The sequence below is a fragment of the Anomaloglossus baeobatrachus genome, chromosome 2 (assembly GCF_048569485.1).
Source record: "Anomaloglossus baeobatrachus isolate aAnoBae1 chromosome 2, aAnoBae1.hap1, whole genome shotgun sequence".
NCBI lineage: Eukaryota > Metazoa > Chordata > Amphibia > Anura > Aromobatidae > Anomaloglossus > Anomaloglossus baeobatrachus.
The window spans coordinates 127,768,038-127,787,611 of record NC_134354.1 but is presented as its reverse complement, the minus strand read 5'-3'; the positions used below and the strand labels follow the sequence as shown (position 1 = coordinate 127,787,611).

The following is a 19,574-nucleotide window of genomic DNA, read 5'->3' as shown; positions in this document are numbered from 1 at the left end:
ACACATGGCACAAAAACACGTGTTTTTTGGTGTGTTGTTCTGCCACAAAGTGCAGTTGTTGGTGCAGAAAATTTTTGCAACAAAAAATCTCAGCGTGCGCACATAGCCTAAAAGACAACGAGCAAGAAAGACAGCTAAACTGACAGCAAAGTCAGTTCTGGAAAATGACCGCCTATGATTTCCTGAAGCGACTTCACCTGGGATAACTCTGCGGCTGCGCTGGTATCTAAAACATGCTGTGTGCACATAGTCTTATTCTCAAGGGTTTTTTTGAACAGCTTACAACTCAGTAAGGCTGGTTTCACACTACGTTTATTTAACATCCGTCCATAACGTTTTTTTAGCGGAAAAACGGATCCAGTGCAAATGCGTTTTCACTTCAATGCATTTGCAATGGACTCGCGTCCACCTGCGTTTGCATGCGTTAGACACAGGATCCGTACTTTTGCGTTATTTTAACATGTTTCAAAAACGCTACTTGTAGCGTTTTTTACCTTTGTCAAAATAACGCATCTCACAGGATCCTTCACATTGCGCCGCGAGCTGCAATGCATTTCAATGAGCGCTGGATCCTGCCTAGTAGAATGCGTTGAGTTGCGTTGTAACAGGATCCTGCTTTTGTACTGAGCATGCCCAGAAAGTACTGAGCATGCCCAGAACCAGTCTCCAGTGATCTGTCTCTCTCTCCTCCTCCCTCCCTCTCTCTCTCTATTTCTGTCTTTCCCCCTTCCTCCCCTCCCTCTCTCTCCCACCTGAGAGCTGCGGACACTCGTAACCAAGGTAAATATCGGGTAACCACTTCTCTTAGTTACCCGATGTTTACGTTGGTTACGTGTGCAGGCAGCCCTGCTCCTAGCAGCTGCAGACACTCGTAACCAAGATAAATATCGGGTATCCAAGCCCGATGTTTACCTTGGTTACGAGCATCTGCAGCTGTCAGAAGCCGGCTCCCAGTCTGGCACGTTTAGTTCCCCTCACTCCCGATCACATGACTCCAATGCCCGCCCCTAAACATCCAGTGACAGGATCCTGCAAAGTAAGACATGCGTTTACATGCGTTTTTTGCTGTAAAAGCAGGATCCGCTTTTGCAGCAAAAAAACGTTCAGGACGCATGTTAAATAAACGTAGTGTGAAAGCAGCCTAATCTTCTTGCTTCCTGGCACTTCCTCCTTGCATGATAGTTCCTGGTGAAGATGTATTAAATTAAGGAAAAACTATCCTATTGAATCATGGCTCCTCATTTTACCCTGGCTTAACTCTCCATATACCGGTACATAAAGGGAATCTGTCAGAAGGTTTTTGCCATGTAATCAGAAAGCAAAATGATGTAGGGGCAGAGAGCCTGAGTCCAATAATGTGTCAGTTACTACTCTGTGTTGCTGTTCTGATAAAATCAGTGTTTTATCAGCAGGGGATTATCCCTACAGAACTAGGTGCCTCAGTCAACTGCATTGTGTAACCTGTTACCACCACTAATTAACAGTTTCTACTGTTACCACAGAAAGCTGCCAATCAGTGGTATCAGCAGGGTTATACAGAGATCAGAATTCTGATTGTATCAAAATGCACACCAGCAAGTGAAAGAACCATCGCTGTAATCAGGGTCTCACTCCCTACATCATGCTGCTCTTAGATTCTTTTTACATCTCTGCTTGCTCTTTGCTCACGCAGGATATTTCTGTCCTATTTTTTCTTAGTTTTCTTTTTCTCTTTCTTTCTTCTCCTTCTTCCAAATCCCAACAATTTCAATGGTTTACTAATACCACATAAATCTGTTATTGCTATTTTTTTCTCTGTTTTAAAACCAACTAGAATGCAATATTTTAGTCCATCCAATTTTTGATTCTTCAAGTTACGAAAGACAAAAATGACCCTGCCGACTTGTGTATTGTATGAGAGCACTAATATAGAACTGAGAATCCCCGGCTTGTACTAAGACCTTTATTGTAGGTTCTGCATGTAAAGGGAATAAACAGGGTATTAATTACACTGTAGGGAATCATGTTCACGACACCAGTGAGTGAAAGGTTTAAAATGTAGAATCTCTGGTCTTTCCCGCATTGTCTGGGACGCCAGTGACACAGCAGAAAGCTGGATAAACGGCTGCTCTCATATTCCCCACCTAGATGGCCAAACAGTGTAATCAGAGAAAAGGTGCAGCTACTGTGATACCTTCCCTGCTGATAGCGAGAGTGAACTGGTGGAGAACATTGTGTAGTACTTATGATGAGCGAGCACTGCCATGCTCGGGTGCTGGGTTCATTAAGAGCAGTTGGATGAGCGCAATTCGTCATCTGGCTATAATGGAAATCAATGGGGAACTCAAGCATTTTTCTGGACAATTTCCCAGAAAAATGCTCGAATTCCCCATTGACTTCCATTATACTCAGGTACTGAAGTCGCGCCCATCCGAGTATCCGACTCCTCATTATAAGAATCGAGCACAAAAGCATGGGAGTGTTCGTGTGCCGCCCCCGTGCCAGCAGCCAATGCTGCTCGGATCCGGACCTTCAGGGGTGGTAGCTCGAGGGTCTCCGGACCCGGAGGTCTTGCGGACACGCTGAATAAAATGGGGGGACGTATATGTACGGGCTAGGCCGTATTAAGTTCGTGACGCCACCCACGGTGTGTGGTGAGGTGGGACACCACCGCTGCTGTTACGGGGCACCCAGGGGAGATGTTGTGCAGCAAGTTGTTAACCCCTCCGTGGGCAGGGATGGTGGCCCCGGGACCTGATGGCTCTGGTGCAGGGGGGAATGACGACCGCAGGGGGTGCTGGTGCACTCACTGTTACTAAAATAGACAAGTCTCTGGTAAACCAAGGTGGTGGTGGCCGGTGCTGCGGCCGGTTGCGTTCTGGATCTCCCACCCAGCTGGTGGTCTCTATCCTTTTCCTGCACCGTTTAAGTAGAAAAGACTTCTCAGTTTGAAACGTAGGAGTCCGCTCCCGGTTGGATGTGGCCTAAGGAGCCGTGCCCGCAAACGCTGGCCTGTGGAATCTATGGGCCTTGGTGGTGACCTCTTATCCCTAATCGGTGGGCTGTTGTACTCTATGAGGGACTTTGGGTGGGACAAGACCTCTAGTCCTGGCCTCAATCGGTTAATTAACCAGTTCCACTTGTTTCTGGCTCCTGGCTTCAGGGTCCGAGTACCCCCTTTGTGCTACGGTTTCCGGGTCGGTTCCCCGTGTCTGTACCTGCGGGCTACAACCCTGGCCTGGTCCACCTCGGTTCCACCGAGCCGTCTTCCCGTCTCCTGCTGACGTAGACCACCGTCTGCCTCCTAGCCAAGGCACCAGGTCTCCTACCCTGGCACCGCTCAACTTGAACTCTCTCCTGGTGGGACTGCACCTAGCCCCAGCTTACTCCCCTCAACTTGAACTTCAGACTACAACTACTGTTTTCCTGCCCTGGGCTGTCTAGACCCGTGGGTGGGCGTGTTCCAACCGCCTGGTCACGCCCACTGGTGTGTCTATCTGTCCCTAAGGGGGGGTGACTAGGGTTTACTAGTTGGCTGTGTGTTTCCTAGTGAGGGAAGGTGTTATGCAGGGGCCTATTTGTGACTACCTGGTTTTGCCAGGGCATCACACTCCCCCACAGACCGTCTGCGGGCTGTCCGACCACCACCGGTTTATTTTTACTGCAAAAGATAAAAGAATAAAACATTTTACAAATATAATAACATATTTACATTTCAAGAATATTTTGATTTCTTTCCTTACATGAGGCAGGTTGCTTAAACGTTGCACATACATAACCGGGACGGGACAGACCGGGTCCTTTCCACTTCACCCACCCAAAACAACTTAGCCCTGGTGCCACCACTAAAACACAGGTTGGCACCCCTTGCCCAAGTCCAGGCTAGGTCCAGGTGTTGCCCAAACGGGCCGGGTAAAAAGTTCCTTACCCGGCAGTCCTTTTCAAGGGCCCCACGTCCAGGGGACCCCTGACCCGGAGGGTAGTCACCGGTCTCGTTGGTGACAGGGCCTCGGCCTACTCTACCGCAGGCCCGTCCTCCAATCAGCCTCTCCAGAGACTGCGGTTTGGTGAAAAGGATGGTCTAGGGGTGATTTACAAGGCCCAAAAGTTTATGGGTTGGCCTGCAAGTTCTCAGCCATTGTCTTTTTTTTTAACTTTAACTACAAAACAGGAAACATCAAAGGCACACTGTTCCAACGGGGATTGAACTATGGGTAGCCGGGAACCACTACCACTGCTGCGTGGGGCCATATGGCTCACTTCTGCCCCGAGGATCGGCATTCCGGGACCAGCTGCAATGCATCCCGGAGCTTTGGACTTCCATCGGGAACGGAGGTGGTATAGCAGGTACTGCCGCTGCTCCAGGGAGCGGTGCCGGCCGGCACTCTCCCATCACGTAGGAAACAGGCTCCATCTCTGGGCAGGTCAACGAGGTCAAGTCGGTCTGGGTACCTTTCTCCCGACGCGGTGCCATACGGGTAGCTCAGCTCTCAAGGGCCCACACCATGGCCACCATTCTCCGGACCTCCGCATTCCACTCCAGCACCTGTTGCAGTGACTGCGACCGCACCCGGACACAGAATCTCGCCAGCTCCTGCTCCAGCCAGGCAGCGGTCCCCATCGGTAGGCGATCTGATTCCTGCTCCTCCGCAGGGGTCACCACTTCTCTTCGGGGCGCCGCCGCTCCAGCGGTCGGCGCGGCCCCAGCATTAGATTTTGCAAAGGACATCTTCCCGCTTCTCCCCCTCGGTCATTTGCTGGCACTCCTCTTTCAGGCCTGTAAGTTTCGTTTTGCGACTTCCGGCCTTGCTTTCCGGCCGCGTTCCCAGGGGGCGGGGCTTCGGCTTTTGCGCCCTTTTTGAGGGGAAGAAGACGCTGAGCTGTAGTTTTTCGCGCCAAGGCGACCAAAATGGCGACTTCTGGAAATTTGGCAACGGATCACCGCTGACTGTCCAATACAAGGTGCACTTCCACAAGGTTAATGGATGGATAAGTATCCTGTTCGTGATGCCAAGTTTCGGGGTGTGCCGCCCCCGTGCCAGAAGCCGACGCTGCTCGAATCCGGACCTTCAGGGGTGGTAGCTCGAGGGTCTCCGGACCCGGAGGTCTCGCGGACACGCTGAATAAAATGGGGGGACGTATATGTACGGGCTAGGCCGTATTAAGTTCGTGACGCCACCCACGGTGTGTGGTGAGGTGGGACACCACCGCTGCTGTTACGGGGCACCCGGGGGAGATGTTGTGCAGCAAGTTGTTAACCCCTCCGTGGGCAGGGATGGTGGCCCCGGGACCTGATGGCTCTGGTGCAGGGGGGAATGACGACCGCAGGGGGTGCTGGTGCACTCACTGTTAGTAAAATAGACAAGTCTCTGGTAAACCAAGGTGGAGGTGGCCGGTGCTGCGGCCAGTTGCTTTCTGGATCCCCCCACCCGGATGGTGGTCTGTATCCTTTTCCCGCACAGTTTAAGTAGAAAAGACTTCCCAGTTTGAAACGTAGGAGTCCGCTTCCGGCTGGATGTGGCCTAAGGAGCTGTGCCCGCAGACGCTGGCCTGTGGAATCTATGGGCCTTGGTGGTGACCTCTTATCCCTAATCGGCGGGCTGTTTTCTTCTATGAGGGACTTTGCGTGGGACAGGACCTCTAGTCCTAGCCTCAGTCGGTTAATTAACCAGTTCCACTTGTTTCTGGCTCCTGGCTTCAGGGTCCGAGTACCCCTCTTTGTGCTACGGTTTCCGGGTCGGTTCCCCGTGTCGGTACCGGTGGGCTACAACCCTGGCCCGGTCCACCTCGGTTCCACCGAGCCGTCTTCCCGTCTCCTGCTGACTGAGACCACCATCTGCCTCCTAGCCAAGGCACCAGGGCTCCTACCCTGGCACCTCTCAACTTGAACTCTCTTTCCTGCTGGGACTGCACCTAGCCCCAGCTCACTCCTCTCAACTTGAACTTCAGACTACAACTACTGTTTTCCCGCCCTGGGCTGTCTAGACCCGTGGGTGGGTGTGTTCCAACCGCCTGGTCACACCCACTGGTGTGTCTATCTGTCCCTAAGGGGGGGTGACTAGGGTTTACTGGTTGGCTGTGTGTTTCCTAGTGAGGGAAAGTGTTATGCAGGGGCCTATTTGTTACTACCTGGTTTTGCCAGGGCGTCACACTCACTCATAACTAGAAAGAAACTAGTTAAAATTTCTTTAAGGCCTCTTTCACATATCCGTGCAAAAAAAACCATTTTGCATGGTCCGTGGTGTAGGTGTTTATGTGTTCAGCATGTACTATCTGTGTGACATCCACCTAGCACACGGACAGCATGAATTTCTATACTTATCTATCCACGGTGCTGATGTCTCCGACGCTGCTGCTGCTTCCGGTCCTCAGTGCAGTGAATGTGCAATGTGCATAATGAGAGGGGGTCAGAAGCAAGTGACAGCAGAGGCAGAGACAGCAGTGCGTGACGTATAGTGAAGTGAAGAAGGTGAGTGTAGAAATTTCATTTTATTTCAGAGACACGTGTTCTCTCTGGTATGTGTCACACTGATATCACACGAATCACATCTGTGCTGCCGGAGAAAAACGGACATGTCTATGTGTGGAGCACACGGACACACATATGCTCCACACGGACACACGGTCCATGTGGAAACACGCATGTGTGCTCAAAACCATTGATTTTCACAGGTATACGTGTGTCGTGTCTCTGTTACGTGTGAAAACGGACCTCACATGTACCGGAGACGCGGACGTGTGAAATAGGCCTAAGGACTGCCAAGTGTTTTTGTCTGAGCGTCATATTGGCAACTTCCAAGTGCCATAATAAGGCCATGTGCGCACGTTGCGTTGAGTAACTTGCAGAAATGAACGCATCCTTTGGCAGAATTTGTCATTGTCAAATTTGGTTTTGAACACATAAACGCAGGAAATACGCAAGCGTTTTTATTGCGTTTTTGCCGCATTTTGACCACATTTAACATGCATTTTCGGTGCTTAAATTGAGATGTGTTTTCACTATAAATACACAACTAAATAAAGTTTGATCATTCAAACAGTAGGAAAAAAAAAAAAAAAAAAAACAACACACCTTTAAATCATACACTATAATGATAATTTACGGAAAATGATTATGAAGATTTAATAATTATGTTCAAAATAAAGTAAAATTATTGTTTGACTCTTTTTTTGGAGTAGGGTTGGATGTGAGGGCAAATGGAAACCTCTTGACCTCACTATAATGCCAAAAACGCATGCTTAGATTTTGACAGTGAGAGTGTAAAAATGCAGCTGTGTTTTTGCAGCTTTTATGGTGAATGAAACTAATTTTATTTAAACATGTACTCTACATAAAATGACAACAAAACACAGCTAAAAAAAAAAAAAAGTAGCAAAAAAAAGCTGCAAAAATGCAGTAAACCTGTTTTTTGGAAGCAGCATTTTAATGCCAAGAGCAAAGGTTTCGCTGCAGCAAAAAAGAAAACTGTGAACATAGCCTTAGGCGGGCTTTGCACGTTGCGACATCGCAAGCCGATGCTGCGATGTCGCACACGATAGTACCCGCCCCCGTCGCAGGTACGATATCTTGTGATAGCTGGCGTAGCGAAAATTATCGCTACGCCAGCTTCACATGCACTCACCTGCCCTGCGACTGTCGCTCTGGCCGGCGACCAGTCTCCTTCCTAAGGGGGCGGGTCGTGCGGTGTCACAGCGACGTCACACGGCAGGTGGCCAATAGCGGCGGAGGGGCAAAGATGAGCAGGATGTAAACATCCCGCCCACCTCCTTCCTTCCGTATAGCAGGTAAGGAGATGTTCCTCGCTCCTGCGGCTTTACACACAGCGATGTGTGCTGCCGCAGGAACGAGGAACAACATCGTACATGTCGCGGCAGCGTAATTATGAAAAAGTCGGAGCCTGCACCGATGATACGATAACGACGCTTTTGCGCTCGTTAATCGTATCATCTAGGATTTACACACAACGATGTCGAAAGTGACGCCGGATGTGCGTCACTTTCGATTTGACCCCACCGACATCAAACGTGCGATGTTGCAACGTGCAAAGCCGCCCTTAGGCTAGGTTCACATTTCCGTTGTTTTGCATCAGTCACATGCGTTGCTTGACGCATGTGACTGATGAGTTGTACAACGGATGACAAAGAACAGAAATCATTGTTGGACTCCGTTGTGTGCGGGGGCGGAGCGCGAGGGGGCGGAGCCGAGCTGAGGACGTCAGTGCTGGGGACAAGCGAGTGTGTGTGAGTGTGTGAGTGTGTGTGTATATGCGGAGTGCGGCAGGGGGCGGAGCCGAGCGGGGAAGTATCGGCCTCCTTGCACACGTATCCAGGCTAAATATCGGGTAACTAAAAGCAAACCACTTTTTGCTTGGTTACCCGATATTTATCTTGGATACCAGCGTACACCGCTTAGCGCTGGCTCCCTGCACAGGTAACCAGTGTAAATATCAGGTAACTAACCAAAGCGCATTGCTTAGTAACCCGATGTGTATCCTGGTTACGTGTGCAGGGAGCCAGAGAGAGCATGCGCAGCAAAATCCTACGGATTGCGCTGCTCAAAAAACGTTGCAGGCTGCGTTGCTCCCGCCCGGCGGTCAGTTAAAAAACGACTGACCGCGACGCAGCGGATGCAATGCAGCATCATCAGTCTCAATCCGTCACTAATAGAAGTCTATGGGGAAAAACTGGATTCCTGCAAAATATTTTGCAGGATACCGTAATTCCTCAAGGCCGTCGCCTTGTTGTGTTGTGTTGTTGTGACTGATGCAAAACAACGGAAGTGTGAACCTAGCCTTATACGTCAATTGCAGAGACTTAGGCCATGTTTACATGATGCAATTGTACTGCTTTTTTTCTGAAATAAATTGTTTTGTTGATGGCCATAGTGTGAATGTGCACTTATCCTAACAGGTACACTGGCACTCTTTTTTGGGCTGTGCAGATTGTCTATTTAGCTTTCCATGGTTCAGGTACTGCTCTTCCCCTGGCTATTTGAGGCCTGCTGACATAGAGCGAGGTGAGATACTCAAGATAGGGACCATCCTAATTGAAAACTCCTTGTCGCGGTCCAATTAGGTTACTTTAGTGTTTTATTGCATTTTTTTCAGGTTTTTATCTCTTTTCCGTATGTCATGTTTTGTTAAAAGTAGTCCCTTTGGAAACTTCCTATTAGTTAGCTTTGATTAAACTTGTATAAAAAAAATAAAAAAAAACTTACCAAAGGTGCCAGACCAGATGATGTATGCACAAAATGAATGTTGGTAGACCTTCCTCTTGAAGGTGGCCGCAGCCCAGGTGCAAGATGCTGATGTCACAACCACTCAACCCATTCAAGCTAGAGGGGAGGGCGGCTGCTCAGCAAAAACCTTGCACACTAAGGGTAAGAACGCACTTTGCTTTTTACCTGCTTTTTCAACTGCAGCATTTAATGCCTAAATGGATGTGTTCTGCTTTTCAAGCAAAGTCTATGGGAATTTGGTTTTCTAAACCGCACTATGCAGTTCAAAATGCTGCCTTTTTGTGGCAGAAATTTGGGCAAAAACTCTGTTTTGCAGTTCTAAACGCAAATGGCAAAAACAATTGACATGTTGCTTCTTTAAACGCTGAGTTTTTGCCCAAATTTATGCAAATTAAATGCAGCATTTTGAACACCAAAGTGCACACAAGAAAGCTCAATGTCCCATTGACTTTGCTTGAAAAGCATAACGCAAGCATTTTGGCATGAAAACGCTAAAGTTAAAAAAGCAGTGGAAAAGCAGGTAAAAAAAGCAAAGTGCGCACATAGCCTTAGGACTTGTGCGCACATTGCATAGTGTCAACGCAGAAAATTCTGCAGTGATTTGACAGCTCATGTGCGATTCAAATCGCTGCAGAAACACTGTCATAGATGCAGTGTTTCTACAGAAAAAATGCCGATTTCATGTGCTCGGGATGCTGCCTCTCCCATAGACAGAGTGGGAGCTGCATCCAAAGCGCACAAATTAATTGTCATGCTGTATTTTTGAACGCAGAGATTTAAACGTAGTGATTTGGATCAAAATTTCAGCATCCAAATTGCTGCGTTCAAAAAAGCATTGTGCGTAAGGATCATGCACAATCTTCATAGATTGTGCAGGGGACGCAGGGCGCATGCATTTACGCTGCAGTGCTAGACGCAGCGTAAATGCAAGCAATACGCACACGTGCGCACATGCCCTAAGGCTACATGCGCACGCTGCAGCTTTTTCTGCACACAAACTGCAACCAAAACTGCAACCAAAACTGCACCTCGTCAGAGAAAGCTTGGAAATGTCAAAAAAATGCTTGTAATGTAGGTGTGTTTTTGATGCCTTTTTTGTGACAAAAATGCGCCAAAAACAAACCAAATTGACAGCATGCGTTTTTTGGGACAAATGTTGACAAAAACGCTCGAAGAATGAACATGCTGCATCTTTTTCGTCACAAACTTTTGACAAAAAAAACGCTGACAAATAAACTGCAAGGAGCGCATAGCAAATCTGAATTCTCATACACTTTGTGGGGAAGTCAAATGTCAGAAAGTTCTGACAACAAAACTTCACCAAAAAAAGCATCAAAACTGCGACAAAAAAATTCAGCGTGTGCATGTAGCCAAATAAGGCTTGCACTGGGAGCCAGTCATATAGATAGGTGTGACACACACTGTCTGAACTGTAACCTATAGATGACGCCAGAAACCTAGGTAAGGCGGGCTAATCAGCACTATATGAGTGCATCTCACACGGATAAGAGAGATGCACAGTGTCTGAATTGTGGCCTATAAATGACGCATAATACTAGGCCAGGCGGGTCAGTTAGCACTATATGGATGCATATCACATGACAGGCTCACCAATATACCACCTAAAGTCAAAAGGTCCACACACATCCTGCAAAAATGGATAAAATGTGCCATACCTCAATTGTGAGATATTAGTTAGTATTTTGGCCCAAAATATGGAAGCTCACAATCCACGTCACAGATTCTCACACTTGCGAGTCCCTACACTAATTTATTAAGAAAGCTTAATGATGTCACAGCCACTTAATCTGCTAGTTTGGAGGGTTGAGTGGCTGTGACATCAGCATCTTGAACCAGGGCTGCAGCCGCCATCAAGAGGAAGGTCTGGCACATTCTGTCTGTGCATACATCATCTGGTCTGGCACCTTTGGTAAGTTTTTTTCTTTTTTCATATAGGTATATGTGATTTTCTCTTTGATTAAACTTGATTGACAAAGGTCCAGGGCAGATTACATGCAGTGTAAATGCAATAAAAACGTATATGCATTTTTTAACTACAGATTTTCCACATCTCTTGCAAGTCTCAGGGCACAATCTGAAAGAAAACATAGATTTACCACAAGAGAAATTAACGTTACATATTCTAAATCGCACCACTGGTCAGTTTCCACAGCATAAAAAAGAAAAGCACAGTGGTATGAGATTTATAGAAATCCCATTCACTTTGCTGGAGCTATAAGCCCAGTGTATTTTACACAACAAAATACGCAGCATAAAAACGCACCAAATACTCATCATGGGAACTAGCAACCATGCACCGACCCTGGGCCCGGATAATTAATAAAAAAAAAGTAGGGATAAGCTGGAGCGTAATACTTCTTGAGTCTCCTGCGTGGCAGTTACACTACTTCCAGGGTCGCTCATTACCCTCATGCATATTCACTGCTTCACCTGCCCACCGGCAGTCCCAGCATCTGTGATTGGTTGCAATCAGACTGCGCCCCCAGACTGTGTACAGCATGTCTGACTGCTTGGAATTGTACATGCTGTCTGCATAGCTATAGTGGTGTAAAATAAATATGCTGTGTCCTCCGGCTGTGTGCTTATTTTGGCTGTGTATCAAAATGAGAGGGACCCCATGCGGCTTTTTTAAAAATTATTGAAATAAATACATGTAAAAAATGGTTTCCCCTCCAAATTTTAATACCCAGCCATGATAACGCAGACAGCTTGGGGATGGTGTTCTCAGGCTGGGGAGGCTCATAGTTATTGGCCCCCCTTGGTTAAAAATAGCAGCCTGCAGCTGCCCAGAATTGTCGCAATTGTCTATGCCTGAAGCTCATAGCGTGCAAACATGTTTTGTGCCCACACACTGTGACTTCAATATGTAACAGAGCCGAAATCATCATAGGACGTAGCGTGGATTACGACGGAACTGGATGTTTGGAGCTAATAAAGGGGTAAAAGAGGGTGGGGGGGGGTTGTATTTTATTTCAAATAAAGGATTTTTTCGGTATTTGTGTCTATTTCTTTTCACTTTCAGATTATTAATGGGAGGTCTCCGACTCCTCCCATCACTAATCTAGGACTTAGTGGCAGCTGTGAGCTGTCATTAACCCCTTATATTACCTCAATTGCCACTACACCAGGGCAATCAGGATGAGTAGGGTAAAGTGCCAGGATTGGCTTATCTAATGGATGCAAAAATTCTGGGCGGCTGCAGGCTACTCTTTTTAGGTCGTGGGGGGCCCAATAGCCATGGGAAGTAATGTTACAGCCACGCGGGAGACTCAGTAAGTATAATGTGCCTGCTTTACTCACCCGAGCTCTTTCTATCACCATTTTTAAAGCGCATGATTCAGGTCCCAATAGACTTATATGCGAATTGGTGTCCGGCCAGACATCCGAAATTAATTCCAGTCCCGAAATGGAATATCTGCGGGTTCACCCATCATTAGTGGAGACGTGATTGGACCAGGAGGCATAAAACACCAATTTTCTATTGATATTCTTATGCTTATAAAACACTGATTTTAAAGGAAACTGCAAAACAGAGCCCAGTAAGTGACACATCCCTGGAATCGGGGTCTCTGCCTCTACATTAGCTGCTCTCAGATTACATATCAAAAACTTGCTGACCAATTCCCTTTAAAATTCACTAAGCTGACACTGTAAATTGCAGCAAATTTTACATAACTAATTTCTTAGCAGTAAATCCATTTGTTGCATTTTCATTATGTTGGTATATAGCCCTAATTATTTTATAAAAAAAAATTAAAATATGGTTGACATATAAATTCAAATATCTTTACACCTTTTATATTTTACTACAAAAGAAGCCTTTTTTTAGACTTTAGGTTATGTTAACCCTGTTTGTTTTTTGTTTTTTTGTAATGTCTTGGTAATGTTAGTTTAAGAACTTGCAAAACAAAAAGTGACGGGTGTGAGTCTGTAAACTGTGTACTAAATATCAAAACTCATGGGGCCAAATATCAGAAGTTCTAATTGGGGCAAAAGTTTTAATTGCGGCTCACCCCCTGTTCCCCTCCACCCCACCTTTTTTCCCCCGACTTAAAAAAATAAATAAATTAAAATAAATAATATTCGGCTGAGTCACATAATAGCATATGTCAACTTTTCAGCCCTTTCAAATTCTCCCTCTATTGAAGCTGCTAGATTTCCTTTTTCATGTGGGACAGAATAGGGACACAGTAGATACAGAGCAGTCCCTGAAATGAACAACACTGATGATGCTTAGTTTAAGGCCTCCTTTACACACCTTTGTGTCCTGTACATGTGAGGTCCGCTTTCACATGTACCGGAGACACGGACACATGTAGACCCATTAAAATCAATGGGTCTGCATACACGTGCGTTTTTCACATGGACTGTGTCCATGTAGAGCATACGTGTGTTTGTTTGCTCCACACGTACACATGTCCCGTTTTTCTCCGGCAGCATGGGTGTCACACGGACCGCATGGAGCACACACTGATGTTATCTGTGTGAAATCAGTGTGACACGTACCGGAGAAAACCACGTGTCTGTGAAATAAAATTATTTTCTATACTCACCTCTCCAGTGCTGCTGTTTTCGGCCCTGCTGTCACTTGCTTCTGACCCCACCTGATTATGCTCATTGTATATGCACTGCACCGAGGACCGGAAGCAACAGCAGCAGCACCGGACACAGCAGTACCATGGACAGGTAAGTATAGAAATTCATGCTGTCCGTGTGTTATGTGGATGTCACACGGATAGCACACTGACAGCATATGTGACGCCCCTGGACTATTCAGGTCGTCACAGGGTACTGCACAAACTATCCTATCCATGCAGTATTCAACCCCTCATGGTTCTGGGTCTCTATGCTACAGTGTTGCTTCCATCAGCATTCAAAAATCCTAGATACACTTTGCACCATACCTGTCAGGCACACCAGAAGGCTGCTTAAGCAGGAATAGGGCTGCCCACCTAGGGGTCAGACAAGGAGGTGGGAGGTGTCAAGTAAGCAGTTGTTGAGTAGTCCTCGAGCTGTGAGGAGCTCTGAGGAAGCTGGGAGTTGGAGCTCCCAGGGGAGAGGAAAACTAGGTCGCAGACAGTGGTCTGGACCTAGAGGAGTGGGACCCCCGGTCGCAGGGGATTGAGATTAGGTGCCAGGACCGGTCTTGGTGGACGGTCAGCAGCCTGGGCCTAATCGCTGGTCTGGGACCGAAGGCACGACGGGGTACACGGACGCTAGTTCGGGGAGAAACTTCAGGAAACCCGGCAATTAACCTGAGGAGAATGGGTCTTTATGGACTGTTCCCATCAGTTCCAGAATCGGGGCACTAGCGCAACGAGGGGGATGGGGCTTTCCTAGCAAGCAGCCCACTGAAATCCCAAGCATGAGCCCTGAGAGCAGGCTCCTTCACTTAGCCACAGTGGGGAGCGGGGCCCGGATAGCTCCAAGCTACCGGACCACAACAGACACACTAAAAATCTAGTGCCAGGAGGCAGGTTACAGACCACCAGCAGCACTGCAGGGGACGGGACCCGGGCGAGCTCCCCTTGAGAGGCAGCGGCATTCAGAGACTTGGTTTACCCTGTTGTCAGCATCTGCTTCATTGCTGAGTGAGTACCCGACTGACCCCTGCACTGTGTTCCCGCATCACCATCCAGAGTCCCGGGGCCCACCCCTACCCGTAAAGGGCAACACCACCTAGCTGCCCAACTCCATCACCCCGGGTACTCCCAACGGCAGCACTCCCAATTACCGCACACCACGGGTGGCGTCACGAACTATAACATATCCCCTGTAAATACACCCTTTACATTTGAGCGTGGCCCCTAAGCCCCCGGGTCCGGAGACCCTCGAGCCACGAACGGACACTACCCCCCATATCTGAGAGGTTCAATCCGCTGCTGGGGCGGCACACATACGCACACACATACGCACCTACACCACAGACTGTGCAAAACATGTATGTTTTGCATGGACTTGTGAAAGAGGCCTCACAGAGGGGGCATGGGCTCTGACAGAGACCTCAGCTTTTGAACCCTGATGACGCTTCGTTTGAGTATCTCAGCATGCACTGGAATTCTCAAACGAAGCGTCATCAGAAAGAAAGTAGGGGAAAAAAATCAATAGTAGTTTAGCCAAAAAAAAAAAACCCGGTAGGACATTTTTAATACAGCCATTTTAGAAATTAGTTTAGTTTAGATTGGGGCAATAAATAGAGTGAAATTTCTTTAGCCTTCAGACTACCCATTTACAATTGGAGTATGGACCGTGATGCACAGATTAGCTTTGGGTCTAATGACTCAAACTTGACAACATCATATATGCCTATGAGACTGTTGAGTTTGGGTCGGCAGACTCGAGGTCAGTCCTTGAATCATGGACTGTGACCCATGGATGTGGGAATGCAGCGTTAAGGCAGGATCAGATTGCTGTATTTTTGGTCCGAGTTTAATCTGACAAAACATTTGGTCGCACTTGGACCAGTGTTACGCTGCTCACATGTCAGATTTTTTTTCCTCGGATTAATCCGGTCTGAGTGAAAAATTCCAGCATGCCCGAATTTGATCTGATATTCGGATTGCATTTGGCCATGAAAGTCAGTGAGTGTGTGGAAATTATCGGACTGCACTTGGATGACATCTTAGAGCAGTCTGATTTTTACATACTGACACAATGGAGAAGATGGAGAAATATTGCTCTCCATCGTCTCCACACAGTGTGCACCAATTCTCTCATCTGAGAATTGGATCACACTCTGCTGCCACTTCTGATCATAGTCAAATTTGTATAATCAGATAAGAGAAGATATGGCTGTCTGCGTACTGGCTCCCTATAAAACCCTTATCTGTGTGCAGCTGTAATAGAAAACACCCACCCCATTGATGAATAATAAACATGGGCTGCTATTCATCAGTATATTGCACCTGTTTCATCTTCCTCATAGGCTGTGTTCACTCGAGCAAATAAAAAAAATTTGACAAATTTCCATCCAGAAAAAAAGTCTATTTTCATCTCAGTTTCGTCTATGTGGCATCGGTTTTTATACATCAACAACAGTGAGGAGTGAGCGTGCTCTGCACTGCTTGATACTCAATCGAGCATCAGGGTGGTCGAGACGCTCAGTACTTACTAGAGTATCTTGCAAGTGCTCGACTCCCTGCCCGGACATATTCAATTTCTCTCTACCTCTTTCTAAGGCCTGAAACAAACGTCCGTAAAAAACACGTGTGTGTCTCGCGGTCCATTTTTCGGGTCCGTGTTACGCTTTGGATGTCCGTTTCTCTGGTACGTGTGACATCAGTGTGATGGCGTATGCTTGCCATGCATGTTTGTGTGTCTTGAGCCGTTTCACCATTTTTTTTTAAAAAAAAACACCACACGGACCGCACGGAAAACACACGTCCGTGTCACGTACGTGCAGACGCGGATCCATTGACTTTAGTGGGTCCGTGTCTGCGTGATACCGGTGAAACACGGACATGTCATCCGTGTTAAACGCACACACGTACAAACCACACGGACACACGTTCCGTGTGGCTTTACGTGTGTGTGTGCCTGTTACCATAGGGTAACATTGGTGCACGTGTGTTCGTGCCGCCGGTACGTATCAAGAAGTCCCAAACACGTACCAGCGGCACAGATGTGTGTTGCAGGCCTAATGGAAAGATTATATTCCGGAAAAATGCTCGACTTTCCCATTCACTTCTATTATGCTCGAGTCGAGCCCATCCGAGCTTCAGACCTGCTCAATTCGTGTACCGAGCAGCATTTTATTGCTCGGTCACTAATTGGCTTATCACGAAGTAGTGACTTATCACTAAATAGTTAATAATTATATTATTAGCGTTTATCACAATTAGCAGTTATTACACTTTACAAGACAACAGTACAGTTTCTTACTTTGTATAGTAATGGATCGATAAAAGCTAGATTCTATAAAATACTGAAAATTCAGTAAGATAGCGTTGGGGATTTTTATCCTGCCAGGAATTTTTTTTTTTTTAACCTGGACTTGTATCAGTAACTTTGGCTGTTTTTCATGATTTTGATCCCACTATCTGACTGAGGAAAGTTAAAGTTAAAAAAAAAATAAGTTTTAAAACTGTGAAAATGAAATCTGTGTTTGTAGCAGTTTCATAAAAGACAATTCTCCAAAGTAAAGTTCTCTGAATCACTCATTGAAGCGCAGTGAATGGAGAATACCTGACAGCCCCTGAGCTCTTCAGGTTGCTATGAAGAACGGACCAGGTTCAGTCTGGTAAAGAGAAATTCTGACAATATTTAGGGAACATGTTAGGAAAGTGATTAAATAGCCATATAACCATAAATAAAGTGTGACGCTGCTGAGTATATAGTGCAATCATAGCCTTACCTGTGTATACGTCCTGATAATGTATACTATCTGGCTATGAGGAGGAGCGCTGCGAGGGTGTCCTCACCCAGGTAATACAATACACCTGCAGGAAGCCTGCTGTTACGGGAGTTGGTTGCACCCTCCAGCTGACACAATAGGTGCAGTAGTTGTTGGCTGTCACTGGAGATCTGAGCCTCCTGTTCTGCAGGACCTGCCCTGTCACAAAGCTGATGTGCACATTCATCATGAGCAAGCTGTCAGCCCGTGGCCAATCAGCATCCTGCACAGTCTCGTTACTTGGCAACCACCCCTCCCAGGCAGTCACAGAGGAGGCCGGGGGATCAGGCCAGCAAGTCAGGAGCAATTAGCACCGAATAATATACAACTCAACAGCAGAGCAAACCTTACAGATGACATTCTAGTAATAGTTTACAGAGAATTTGCACGTCTAGTAAGTCTGGTTCCTGAACCTGGTAAATCTCTAGCACACAACATAATAGATGCTCATAGTTGTCAACTAGTGATGGGAGAATAGTAGCTATTCATGTTCAGATTATTCGTAACAAATCCCAAAGTACTATTCCAGTATTCATCACGAATAACGAACCTAATGCAAGCCAATGGGGAACCCAAACATGGGAAATCTTCAAGAATAATACTCGGGTTCCCCATTGACTTGCATTAGGTTTGTTATTCATTACCAGAATAGTACTACGCAAGTGCCAACATTTGAAGACGTTTTATAGACACCTCATATAGGTGGGTCTTATGCGACTGGTCCACCACAAAGAGCTGGCTTCCTCCTGTAAACAACGGGAGCCAGCACCCCAGTGAGAGCCATTTGAAGTCTCTAAGGGTCTCTCACTTGAGTTAATTTTTTCACAACCAACGATGTACTGGTACGGCATCGGTTGTGTTACGGTAATCACCACCGGCTGCTGTAGGGAGCTGGGGTTATGATCCCCGTACATGTCTGCTGATTTGATCAGCAGACATATGAGATTAACACATAATATAATGAAAGGCAGCGTCCCAGGGGTAATCTTCAGAAGAGTATTTATTCCTTCCAGACAGCAGACAGCAATGTTTCACCCTACAATTAGGTTTTATCAAGCATGCTTGATAAAGCCCTACTGTAGGGTGAAACGTTGCTGTCTGGATGGAATAAATACTCTTCTGAAGATTACCCCTGGGATGCTGTCTTTCATTATATTATGTGCTAATTACCAAGAGGATCTCTTGGATTTTTGACCTGCATCCATTTTCCTTATGAAGGATTCCAATTGAGATGCTAAAAACATTCTGTTTTTTACTTACATATGAGATTAACAGTCGCGTTTGGATCCGCGATCCACCCGCGCCTCCTTGACACTTAGATCACGCTGGCAAAATGTAACAGCGCAATTTAAATGACAGCGGCGGGATTGCACCATTCCCCACGCCATCAGAGGCCCTGTGACACGGGGAGCCGATGGTTGTCATCGTAGCTCGAGGTCATGTGATGACCCCTGACACAACCATGACGTACTTCCTATAAGAGCCGACAGAGCGTGGCTCTTAAAAGAACAGTGCATTTTTGCTGATCAGAGCTGTTCAGCTTTGATCAAGAGAAATGCACAATTGTTAAGACAGTGGATCCATAAAGTCAGCTAGGGGGACTGGTAAAATAAATAAACAATGTAAAACAAAAAGTTTTTAAAAATCTGACAAAAAAACCAAACACTAAAAGGTCAAATCACCCTACATTTGCCTCACTGAAAATAAAACCGGTAAAAAAATAAAAAATATGCACATATTTGGTATCACCGTGTTCAGAAATGCCGGATCTAGCAAAATTTAAAATCAATTAATCTGATCGGTACATGGCATGGCGAGAAAACATTTCCAAACGCCAAAATTACGTATTTGGTTCCCGCAAAAATTATTTAAAATGCAATAACAGGTGATCAAAACATAGCATCCGCACAAAAATTGAATAATTAAAAACATCGGCTCAATAGA

General features: G+C 46.5%; 1 protein-coding gene across 2 annotated transcripts in view; it reads right to left on the bottom strand.

Annotated features, from left to right (window-relative positions):
* Window positions 1-19,574, bottom strand: part of LOC142291083 (apoptosis-inducing factor 3-like) — a 268,214-nt gene that overhangs the window by 176,190 nt on the left and 72,450 nt on the right. Inside the window, exon 1 of one of the 2 annotated variants that reach the window (XM_075335334.1) lies at window positions 17,592-17,799. The exons of the other annotated variant lie outside the window; for it this stretch is intronic. The gene's annotated coding sequence lies outside the window, so the exon portion shown is untranslated. Of the gene's footprint in view, window positions 1-17,591; window positions 17,800-19,574 lie in introns of those variants that run through there. 2 annotated transcript variants of the gene reach the window in all.